This window comes from Procambarus clarkii, chromosome 80, assembly GCF_040958095.1.
Source record: "Procambarus clarkii isolate CNS0578487 chromosome 80, FALCON_Pclarkii_2.0, whole genome shotgun sequence".
Lineage (NCBI taxonomy): Eukaryota > Metazoa > Arthropoda > Malacostraca > Decapoda > Cambaridae > Procambarus > Procambarus clarkii.
In genome coordinates, this window is record NC_091229.1 from 20,301,627 (window position 1) to 20,314,936 (window position 13,310).

A 13,310-nucleotide genomic window follows, 5' to 3' on the forward strand; every position below is an offset into this window, starting at 1 on the left:
TGTCATAATATGTTGAGAATTCATGATGACTTTGTTCATATTTGAGTTGGCTGTATCTCGGTAAATATTGGTCTAGAGGCTTTAATATTGCAAAATAGCAAAGAAAGAGTTAACAGAAAGAAATACTAATTATCGCGGTAAATCCAATGGTCATATTTTCAAAACGATTCTATGGCTGGTTTTGATTTTGAGTTTTGCGAAAAATGACGATTTCGCCGAGGTGACGATTTTCAAGCTGCGGTTGGCTGTTGTCTCGTGAGGTCGCAGTTTCCTTGCAATATTTCATGCGTTTTGTTACGAAATTGTTCATCGATATTATTGTATTAACTTATTGGCTATATCTCTTGATCACGTCGTTGCCTTTATTTAGATAACAAATTATGACTTAGATATTCGTCTTCGTGAGTGGCTGATTTATTTTAATAGTTTTTATTTACCATAGTTTGTGAGATTTACTGATAAAAGGCGTGTAAATAAAGTAAATAAAGCAAGTGACAAGTGCCTACCTCACTTAGTTACATGTGTTGTTTTTCTTTAATGGCAGATGCTGCCCTTTTTTAGTGTAAGGGGGAGCATCTGTCATTATCTGTTCCCTCCCATAAAGAGCGACAGATGTTCCCCTTTCCCTTACTGAAAGGTGTCTCTCATCCCCATTGACAGGTGTATATCTTTCACCCCCCCGACACAGGTGTCTCCTCATCGTTGACACTCTTCTTAATGATTGACCAGACCATCAACCAGGAGGCCTGGTCAGAGACCGGGCCGCGTGGACCTTGGCCACCGGAACCAATGCAAGGTAGGTCCTCCCCAAATGACAGGTGTTTTCCCCTTTATACAGTGAAAGGTGTCTCTTCCTCCCCAAGTGACAGGTTTCTCCCATTCTCCGTTTGACAGGTGTCTCTCCCTCCCCAAGTGATAGGAGTCGCCCCTCCCCAAGTGACAGGTGCCTATCCCTTCTCAAGTGACAGGTGCATATCCCTTTTCAACAGGTGTCTCCCCTCCTGGCATGATATATGTTCCCCTCCTTTAATGACAGATGTTTCCCCTCCTTTAGTGACAGGTGTCTCTTCTTCCCTCAGTAACAGATGTCTACCATCTAGAAGAGACAAATGAGTTTCTCTGCAAGCAATAGATAACTAATTGTTAGATTTACTAATAAAATAATAGTGAATAATGCAGTAAATGAATGGAAATAAGGTAAATCGTTATGGGAGATTGAACGTGAAGAACTGAAACAAATTGTTGTAAGTAAATAAAGAATAAAGAAATGCAAAGAATTTTATTACCCATTTATTATTTAGCTCCTTGTAATTATTATTACAAGATTTTCAACTCATTTCTCGTCATAATATGTTGAGAATTCATGATGACTTTGTTCATATTTGAGTTGGCTGTATCTCGGTAAATATTGGTCTAGAGGCTTTAATATTGCAAAATAGCAAAGAAAGACTTAACAGAAAGAAATACCAATTAACGCGGTGAATCCAATGGTCATATTTTCAAAACGATTCTATGGCTGGTTTTGATTTTGAGTTTTGCGAAAAATGACGATTTCGCCGAGGTGACGATTTTCAAGCTGCGGTTGGCTGTTGTCTCGTGAGGTCGCAGTTTCATTGCAATATTTCATGCGTTTTGTTACGAAATTGTTCATCGATATTATTGTATTAACTTATTGGCTATATCTCTTGATCACGTCGTTGCCTATATTTAGATAATAAATTATGATTTAGATATTTGTCTTCGTGATTGGCTGATTTAATTTACTGGTTTTTATTTACCATAGTTTGTGAGATTTACTGATAAAAGGCGTGTAAATAAAGTAAATAAAGCAAGTGACAAGTGCCTACCTATCTTAGCTACAGGTCTTGTTTTCCTTTAATGGCAGATGCTACCCTTTTTTAGTGTAGTGGAGCATCTGTTCCACCCTTAAACAGCGACTGATGTTCCCCCTTTCCTTACTGAAAGGTGTCTCTCTTCCCCATTGGCAGGTGTATATCTTTCACCTCCTCCCCCCCACCAGACACAGGTGTCTTCTCTTGGTTGACTCTCTTCCTACTGATTGACCAAACCATCAACCAGAAGGCCTGGTCAGAGACCGGGCCGCGTGGACCTTGACTCTCGGAACCAACGCAAGGTAAGTCCTCCCCAAATGACAGGTGTTTTCCCCTTTATACAGTGAAAGGTGTCTCTTCCTCCCCAAGTGATAGGTTTCTCCCATTCACTGTTTGACAGGTGTCTCTGTTCTTCAGTGACAGGTGTCTCTCCCTCCCAAAGTGACAGGTTTCTCCCGTTCTTTGTTTGACAGGTGTCTCTCCCTCCCCAAGTGATAGGAGTCGCCCCTCCCAAAGTGAGAGGTGCATATCCCTTCTCAAGTGACAGGTGTCTCCCCTCCTTAAAGGACATATGTTCTCCTCTCTTAATGACAGATGCTTTCCCTCCCTTAGTGACAGGTGTTCCCTGCTTTAGTGACAGGTGTCTTTTCTGCCCTCAGTAACAGATGTCTACCATCTAGAAGACATGAGTTTCTCTGCAAGAATTAGGTAACTAATTGTTAGATTTACTAATAAAATAATAGCGAATAATGCAGTAAATGAATGGTAATAAGGTAAATAGTTATGGGGAGATTGAACGTGAAGAACTGAAACAAATTGTTGTAAGTAAATAAAGAATAAAGAAATGCAAGGATTTTTATTACCCATTTATTATTTTGCTCATTGTAATTATTATTACAAGATTTTCAGCTAATTTCTTGTCATAATATGTTGAGAATTCATGATGACTTTGTTCATATTTGAGTTGGCTGTATCTCGGTAAATATTGGTCTAGAGGCTTTAATATTGCAAAATAGCAAAGAAAGAGTTAACAGAAAGAAATACTAATTATCGCGGTAAATCCAATGGTCATATTTTCAAAACGATTCTATGGCTGGTTTTGATTTTGAGTTTTGCGAAAAATGACGATTTCGCCGAGGTGACGATTTTCAAGCTGCGGTTGGCTGTTGTCTCGTGAGGTCGCAGTTTCCTTGCAATATTTCATGCGTTTTGTTACGAAATTGTTCATCGATATTATTGTATTAACTTATTGGCTATATCTCTTGATCACGTCGTTGCCTTTATTTAGATAACAAATTATGACTTAGATATTCGTCTTCGTGAGTGGCTGATTTATTTTAATAGTTTTTATTTACCATAGTTTGTGAGATTTACTGATAAAAGGCGTGTAAATAAAGTAAATAAAGCAAGTGACAAGTGCCTACCTCACTTAGTTACATGTGTTGTTTTTCTTTAATGGCAGATGCTGCCCTTTTTTAGTGTAAGGGGGAGCATCTGTCATTATCTGTTCCCTCCCATAAAGAGCGACAGATGTTCCCCTTTCCCTTACTGAAAGGTGTCTCTCATCCCCATTGACAGGTGTATATCTTTCACCCCCCCGACACAGGTGTCTCCTCATCGTTGACACTCTTCTTAATGATTGACCAGACCATCAACCAGGAGGCCTGGTCAGAGACCGGGCCGCGTGGACCTTGGCCACCGGAACCAATGCAAGGTAGGTCCTCCCCAAATGACAGGTGTTTTCCCCTTTATACAGTGAAAGGTGTCTCTTCCTCCCCAAGTGACAGGTTTCTCCCATTCTCCGTTTGACAGGTGTCTCTCCCTCCCCAAGTGATAGGAGTCGCCCCTCCCCAAGTGACAGGTGCCTATCCCTTCTCAAGTGACAGGTGCATATCCCTTTTCAACAGGTGTCTCCCCTCCTGGCATGATATATGTTCCCCTCCTTTAATGACAGATGTTTCCCCTCCTTTAGTGACAGGTGTCTCTTCTTCCCTCAGTAACAGATGTCTACCATCTAGAAGAGACAAATGAGTTTCTCTGCAAGCAATAGATAACTAATTGTTAGATTTACTAATAAAATAATAGTGAATAATGCAGTAAATGAATGGAAATAAGGTAAATCGTTATGGGGAGATTGAACGTGAAGAACTGAAACAAATTGTTGTAAGTAAATAAAGAATAAAGAAATGCAAAGAATTTTATTACCCATTTATTATTTAGCTCCTTGTAATTATTATTACAAGATTTTCAACTCATTTCTCGTCATAATATGTTGAGAATTCATGATGACTTTGTTCATATTTGAGTTGGCTGTATCTCGGTAAATATTGGTCTAGAGGCTTTAATATTGCAAAATAGCAAAGAAAGACTTAACAGAAAGAAATACCAATTAACGCGGTGAATCCAATGGTCATATTTTCAAAACGATTCTATGGCTGGTTTTGATTTTGAGTTTTGCGAAAAATGACGATTTCGCCGAGGTGACGATTTTCAAGCTGCGGTTGGCTGTTGTCTCGTGAGGTCGCAGTTTCATTGCAATATTTCATGCGTTTTGTTACGAAATTGTTCATCGATATTATTGTATTAACTTATTGGCTATATCTCTTGATCACGTCGTTGCCTATATTTAGATAATAAATTATGATTTAGATATTTGTCTTCGTGATTGGCTGATTTAATTTACTGGTTTTTATTTACCATAGTTTGTGAGATTTACTGATAAAAGGCGTGTAAATAAAGTAAATAAAGCAAGTGACAAGTGCCTACCTATCTTGGCTACAGGTCTTGTTTTCCTTTAATGGCAGATGCTACCCTTTTTTAGTGTAGTGGAGCATCTGTTCCACCCTTAAACAGCGACTGATGTTCCCCCTTTCCTTACTGAAAGGTGTCTCTCTTCCCCATTGGCAGGTGTATATCTTTCACCTCCTCCCCCCCACCAGACACAGGTGTCTTCTCTTGGTTGACTCTCTTCCTACTGATTGACCAAACCATCAACCAGAAGGCCTGGTCAGAGACCGGGCCGCGTGGACCTTGACTCTCGGAACCAACGCAAGGTAAGTCCTCCCCAAATGACAGGTGTTTTCCCCTTTATACAGTGAAAGGTGTCTCTTCCTCCCCAAGTGATAGGTTTCTCCCATTCACTGTTTGACAGGTGTCTCTGTTCTTCAGTGACAGGTGTCTCTCCCTCCCAAAGTGACAGGTTTCTCCCGTTCTTTGTTTGACAGGTGTCTCTCCCTCCCCAAGTGATAGGAGTCGCCCCTCCCAAAGTGAGAGGTGCATATCCCTTCTCAAGTGACAGGTGTCTCCCCTCCTTAAAGGACATATGTTCTCCTCTCTTAATGACAGATGCTTTCCCTCCCTTAGTGACAGGTGTTCCCTGCTTTAGTGACAGGTGTCTTTTCTGCCCTCAGTAACAGATGTCTACCATCTAGAAGACATGAGTTTCTCTGCAAGAATTAGGTAACTAATTGTTAGATTTACTAATAAAATAATAGCGAATAATGCAGTAAATGAATGGTAATAAGGTAAATAGTTATGGGGAGATTGAACGTGAAGAACTGAAACAAATTGTTGTAAGTAAATAAAGAATAAAGAAATGCAAGGATTTTTATTACCCATTTATTATTTTGCTCATTGTAATTATTATTACAAGATTTTCAGCTAATTTCTTGTCATAATATGTTGAGAATTCATGATGACTTTGTTCATATTTGAGTTGGCTGTATCTCGGTAAATATTGGTCTAGAGGCTTTAATATTGCAAAATAGCAAAGAAAGAGTTAACAGAAAGAAATACTAATTATCGCGGTAAATCCAATGGTCATATTTTCAAAACGATTCTATGGCTGGTTTTGATTTTGAGTTTTGCGAAAAATGACGATTTCGCCGAGGTGACGATTTTCAAGCTGCGGTTGGCTGTTGTCTCGTGAGGTCGCAGTTTCCTTGCAATATTTCATGCGTTTTGTTACGAAATTGTTCATCGATATTATTGTATTAACTTATTGGCTATATCTCTTGATCACGTCGTTGCCTTTATTTAGATAACAAATTATGACTTAGATATTCGTCTTCGTGAGTGGCTGATTTATTTTAATAGTTTTTATTTACCATAGTTTGTGAGATTTACTGATAAAAGGCGTGTAAATAAAGTAAATAAAGCAAGTGACAAGTGCCTACCTCACTTAGTTACATGTGTTGTTTTTCTTTAATGGCAGATGCTGCCCTTTTTTAGTGTAAGGGGGAGCATCTGTCATTATCTGTTCCCTCCCATAAAGAGCGACAGATGTTCCCCTTTCCCTTACTGAAAGGTGTCTCTCATCCCCATTGACAGGTGTATATCTTTCACCCCCCCGACACAGGTGTCTCCTCATCGTTGACACTCTTCTTAATGATTGACCAGACCATCAACCAGGAGGCCTGGTCAGAGACCGGGCCGCGTGGACCTTGGCCACCGGAACCAATGCAAGGTAGGTCCTCCCCAAATGACAGGTGTTTTCCCCTTTATACAGTGAAAGGTGTCTCTTCCTCCCCAAGTGACAGGTTTCTCCCATTCTCCGTTTGACAGGTGTCTCTCCCTCCCCAAGTGATAGGAGTCGCCCCTCCCCAAGTGACAGGTGCCTATCCCTTCTCAAGTGACAGGTGCATATCCCTTTTCAACAGGTGTCTCCCCTCCTGGCATGATATATGTTCCCCTCCTTTAATGACAGATGTTTCCCCTCCTTTAGTGACAGGTGTCTCTTCTTCCCTCAGTAACAGATGTCTACCATCTAGAAGAGACAAATGAGTTTCTCTGCAAGCAATAGATAACTAATTGTTAGATTTACTAATAAAATAATAGTGAATAATGCAGTAAATGAATGGAAATAAGGTAAATCGTTATGGGGAGATTGAACGTGAAGAACTGAAACAAATTGTTGTAAGTAAATAAAGAATAAAGAAATGCAAAGAATTTTATTACCCATTTATTATTTAGCTCCTTGTAATTATTATTACAAGATTTTCAACTCATTTCTCGTCATAATATGTTGAGAATTCATGATGACTTTGTTCATATTTGAGTTGGCTGTATCTCGGTAAATATTGGTCTAGAGGCTTTAATATTGCAAAATAGCAAAGAAAGACTTAACAGAAAGAAATACCAATTAACGCGGTGAATCCAATGGTCATATTTTCAAAACGATTCTATGGCTGGTTTTGATTTTGAGTTTTGCGAAAAATGACGATTTCGCCGAGGTGACGATTTTCAAGCTGCGGTTGGCTGTTGTCTCGTGAGGTCGCAGTTTCATTGCAATATTTCATGCGTTTTGTTACGAAATTGTTCATCGATATTATTGTATTAACTTATTGGCTATATCTCTTGATCACGTCGTTGCCTATATTTAGATAATAAATTATGATTTAGATATTTGTCTTCGTGATTGGCTGATTTAATTTACTGGTTTTTATTTACCATAGTTTGTGAGATTTACTGATAAAAGGCGTGTAAATAAAGTAAATAAAGCAAGTGACAAGTGCCTACCTATCTTGGCTACAGGTCTTGTTTTCCTTTAATGGCAGATGCTACCCTTTTTTAGTGTAGTGGAGCATCTGTTCCACCCTTAAACAGCGACTGATGTTCCCCCCTTTCCTTACTGAAAGGTGTCTCTCTTCCCCATTGGCAGGTGTATATCTTTCACCTCCTCCCCCCCACCAGACACAGGTGTCTTCTCTTGGTTGACTCTCTTCCTACTGATTGACCAAACCATCAACCAGAAGGCCTGGTCAGAGACCGGGCCGCGTGGACCTTGACTCTCGGAACCAACGCAAGGTAAGTCCTCCCCAAATGACAGGTGTTTTCCCCTTTATACAGTGAAAGGTGTCTCTTCCTCCCCAAGTGATAGGTTTCTCCCATTCACTGTTTGACAGGTGTCTCTGTTCTTCAGTGACAGGTGTCTCTCCCTCCCAAAGTGACAGGTTTCTCCCGTTCTTTGTTTGACAGGTGTCTCTCCCTCCCCAAGTGATAGGAGTCGCCCCTCCCAAAGTGAGAGGTGCATATCCCTTCTCAAGTGACAGGTGTCTCCCCTCCTTAAAGGACATATGTTCTCCTCTCTTAATGACAGATGCTTTCCCTCCCTTAGTGACAGGTGTTCCCTGCTTTAGTGACAGGTGTCTTTTCTGCCCTCAGTAACAGATGTCTACCATCTAGAAGACATGAGTTTCTCTGCAAGAATTAGGTAACTAATTGTTAGATTTACTAATAAAATAATAGCGAATAATGCAGTAAATGAATGGTAATAAGGTAAATAGTTATGGGGAGATTGAACGTGAAGAACTGAAACAAATTGTTGTAAGTAAATAAAGAATAAAGAAATGCAAGGATTTTTATTACCCATTTATTATTTTGCTCATTGTAATTATTATTACAAGATTTTCAGCTAATTTCTTGTCATAATATGTTGAGAATTCATGATGACTTTGTTCATATTTGAGTTGGCTGTATCTCGGTAAATATTGGTCTAGAGGCTTTAATATTGCAAAATAGCAAAGAAAGAGTTAACAGAAAGAAATACTAATTATCGCGGTAAATCCAATGGTCATATTTTCAAAACGATTCTATGGCTGGTTTTGATTTTGAGTTTTGCGAAAAATGACGATTTCGCCGAGGTGACGATTTTCAAGCTGCGGTTGGCTGTTGTCTCGTGAGGTCGCAGTTTCCTTGCAATATTTCATGCGTTTTGTTACGAAATTGTTCATCGATATTATTGTATTAACTTATTGGCTATATCTCTTGATCACGTCGTTGCCTATATTTAGATAACAAATTATGACTTAGATATTCGTCTTCGTGAGTGGCTTATTTAATTTACTGATTTTAAATCACCTTCACCTCGGCGAAATCGTGATTTTTCGCAAAACTCAAAATCAAAACCAGCCATAGAATCGTTTTGAAAATATGACCATTGGATTTACCGCGATAATTAGTATTTCTTTCTGTTAACTCTTTCTTTGCTATTTTGCAATATTAAAGCCTCTAGACCAATATTTACCGAGATACAGCCAACTCAAATATGAACAAAGTCATCATGAATTCTCAACATATTATGACGAGAAATGAGTTGAAAATCTTGTAATAATAATTACAATGAGTTAAATAATAAATGGGTAATAAAAATATTTTCATTTCTTTATTCTTTATTTACTTACAACAATTTGTTTCAGTTCTTCACGTTCAATCTCCCCATAACTATTATCCTTATTACCATTCATTTACTGCATTATTCGCTATTATTTTATTAGTAAATCTAACAATTAGTTACCTAATACTTGCAGAGAAACTCATCTGTCTCTTCTAGATGGTAGACATCTGTTACTGAGGGAAGAAGAGACACCTGTCACTAAAGGAGGGAACACCTGCTACTATGGGAGGGGATAACATCTGTCATTAAGAGAGGGGAACATATGTCCTTTGAGGAGGGGAGACACCTGTCACTTGAAAAGGGATAGGCACCTGTCACTTAAAAAGGGATTCGCACATGTCACTTGGGGAGGGGCGACTCCTATCACTTGGGGAGGGAGAGACACTTGTCAAGCAAAGAACGGAAGAAACCTGTCACTTTGGGAGGGAAAGACACCTGTCACTGAAGAACGGAGACACCTGTCACTGAAGAACGCAGACACCTGTCAAACGGAGAATGGGAGAAACCTGTCACTTGGGGAGGAAGAGACACCTCTCACTGTATAAAGGGGAAAACACCTTTCATTTGGGGAGGACCCACCTTGCGTTGGTTCCGGGGGTCAAGATCTACGCGGCCCGGTCTCTGACCAGGCCTCCTGGTTGATGGTCTGGTCAATCAGTACGAAGAGAGTCAACCAAGAGGAGACACCTGTGGTAAGGGCGGGGGTTGAAAGATATACACCTGTCAATGGGGTAGAGAGACACTTTTCAGTAAAGAAAGGGAACACCTGTCGTTATTTATGAGGCAACAGATGCTCCCCACTACACTAAAAAAGGCAGCATCTGCCATTAAAGGAAACAACACCTGTAACTAAGTGAGATAAGGACTCGTCACTTGCTTTATTTACTTTATTCATCACGCCTTTAATAATAAATCTAGGAAACTATAGTAAATCTAAACCAGTAAATTAAATCAGCCACTCACGAAGACGAATATTTAATTTATAATTTGTTATCTAAATATAGGCAAGGACGTGATCAAGAGATATAGCCAATAAGTTAATACAATAATATCGATGAACAATTTCGTAACAAAACGCATGAAATATTGCAAGGAAACTGCGACCTCACGAGACAACAGCCAACCGCAGCTTGAAAATCGTCACCTCGGCGAAATCGTCATTTTTCGCAAAACTCAAAATCAAAACCAGCCATAGAATCCTTTTGAAAATATGACCATTGGATTTACCGCGATAATTAGTATTTCTTTCTGTTAACTCTTTCTTTGCTATTTTGCAATATTAAAGCCTCTAGACCAATATTAACCGAGATACAGCCAACTCAAATATGAACAAAGTCATCATGAATTCTCAACATATTATGACGAGAAATGAGTTGAAAATCTTGTAATAATAATTACAATGAGCTAAATAATAAATGGGTAATAAAAATCTTTTCATTTCTTTATTCTTTATTTACTTACAACAATTTGTTTCAGTTCGTCACGTTCAATCTCCCCATAACTATTTACCTTATTACCATTCATTTACTGCATTATTCACTATTATTTTATTAGTAAATCTAACAATTAGTTACCTAATGCTTGCAGAGAAACTCATCTATCTCTTCTAGATGGTAGACATCTGTTACTGAGAGAAGAAGAGACACCTGTCACTAAAGGAGGGAACACCTGTTACTAAGGGAGGGGAAACATCTGTCATTAAGAGAGGGGAACATATGTCCTTTGAGGAGGAGAAACACCTGTTACTTGAGAAGGGATAGGCACCTGTCACTTGAGAAGGGATAGGCACCTGTCACTTGAAAAGGGATAGGCACCTGTCACTTGAGAAGGGATAGGCACCTGTCACTTGGGGAGGGGCGACTCCTATCACTTGGGGAGGGAGAGACACCTGTCAAACAAAGAACAGGACAAATCTGTCACTTTGGGAGGGAGAGACACCTGTCAATGAAGAACGGAGACACATGTCAAATGAAGACACCTGTCACTGAAGAACGGAGACACCTGTCAAACGGAGAATGGGAGAAACCTGTCACTTGGGGAGGAAGAGACACCTTTCATTGTATAAAGGGGAAGACACCTGTCATTTGGGGAGGACCTACCTTGCGTTGGTTCCGGGGGTCAAGGTCCACGCGGCCCGGTCTCTGATCAGGCCTCCTGGTTGATAGTCTGGTCAATCAGTAGGAAGAGAGTCAACCAAGAGGAGACATCTGTGGCAAGGGGGGGGGGGGTGAAAGATATACACCTGTGAATGGGGGAAGAGAGACACCTTTCAGTAAGGAAAGGGGAACATCTGTTGCTATTGATGAGGCTACAGATGCTCCCCACTACACTAAAAAAAAGAGCAGCATCTGTTATTAAAGGAAAACAACACTTGTAAATAAGTGAGGTAGGCACTTGTCACTTGCTTTATTTACTTTATTTATCACGCCTTTAATAGTAAATGTAGGAAACTATAGTAAATCTAAACCAGTAAATTAAATCAGCCACTCACGAAGACGAATATTTAATTTATAATTTGTTATCTAAATATAGGCAACGACGTGATCAAGAGATATAGCCAATAAGTTAATACAATAATATCGATGAACAATTTCGTAACAAAACGCATGAAATATTGCAATGAAACTGCGACCTCACGAGACAACAGCCAACCGCAGCTTGAAAATTGTCACCTCGGCGAAATCGTCATTTTTCGCAAAACTCAAAATCAAAACCAGCCATAGAATCGTTTTGAAAATATTACCATTGGATTTACCGCGTTAATTGGTATTTCTCTTTCTTTGCTATTTTGCAATATTAAAGCCTCTTGACCAATATTTACCGAGATACAGCCAACTCAAATATGAACAAAGTCATCATGAATTCTCAGCATATTATGACGAGAAATGAGTTGAAAATCTTGTAATAATAATTACAATGAGCTAAATAATAAATGGGTAATAAAAATCTTTGCATTTCTTTATTCTTTATTTACTTACAACAATTTGTTTCAGTTCTTCACGTTCAATCTCCCCATAACTATTTACCTTATTACCATTCATTTACTGCATTATTCACTATTATTTTATTAGTAAATCTAACAATTAGTTACCTAATACTTGCAGAGAAACTCATCTGTCATTTCTAGATGGTAGACATCTGTTACTGAGGGAAGAAGAGACACCTGTCACTAAAGGAGGGAACACCTGCTACTATGGGAGGGGATAACATCTGTCATTAAGAGAGGGGAACATATGTCCTTTGAGGAGGGGAGACACCTGTCACTTGAAAAGGGATAGGCACCTGTCACTTGAGAAGGGATAGGCACCTGTCACTTGAAAAGGGATAGGCACCTGTCACTTGAGAAGGGATAGGCACCTGTCACTGGGAGAGGGGCGACTCCTATCACTTAGGAAGGGAGAGACACCTGTCAAACAAAGAACAGGAGAAACCTGTCACTTTGGGAGGGAGAGACACCTGTCACTGAAAAACGGAGACAGATGTCAAATGGAGACACCTGTCAAACGGAGAATGAGAGAAACCTGTCACTTGGGGAGGAAGAGACATCTTTCACTGTATAAAGGGGAAAACACCTGTCATTTGGTGAATACCTACCTTGCGTTGGTTCCGGGGGTCAAGGTCCACGCGGCCCGGTCTCTGACCAGACCTCCTGGTTGATAGTCTGGTCAATCATTAGGAAGAGAGTCAACCAAGAGGAGACACCTGTTTTGGGGAGGGGGTGAAAGATATACACCTGCCAATATGGAAGCATTATGGCTATAGAGGCTTTAATATTCAAAAATTGACAATCAATTTTTTTCAGAGGCGTTTTATAAAATAATACCCAGACAGGACACAAGATGTGGGATATGTTTCCTTTCGCCTGGTGCTCCTGTTCACCTAGCAATACACAGGTACAGTACTTGTGAGTTGGGAAATTACTTTATTGAGGGTTGCATCCAGGGGCAGGTCAATAGCTAATCTAAGGGACTTTGATGCCTCTGTCCACCTAGCAGTAAACATGTCCCCAGGAGTGAGGTACCTGTTGTGGGCTGCATCGTGCAGGGGGTCCGTATTTAGCCTAGAGGGGAGGCCCTGGATAAATCATTATCTCTTGTGTATTTTTTTTTTTTACCCATTAGTGCATGGCATTTAAATCTTGCGCAGTACTCCAAAATGTCATATGAAGTGCTGCGCACTTTCACATCGGTTACTCAACACTCATATGAAGTGTTGCGCAATTTAAAGATTAAATTAGGCAACAATGTCATGGCTACTTTCTTTTAATAAAGTTTTACTACCTCTTTTAAAATCCAATGTTATTG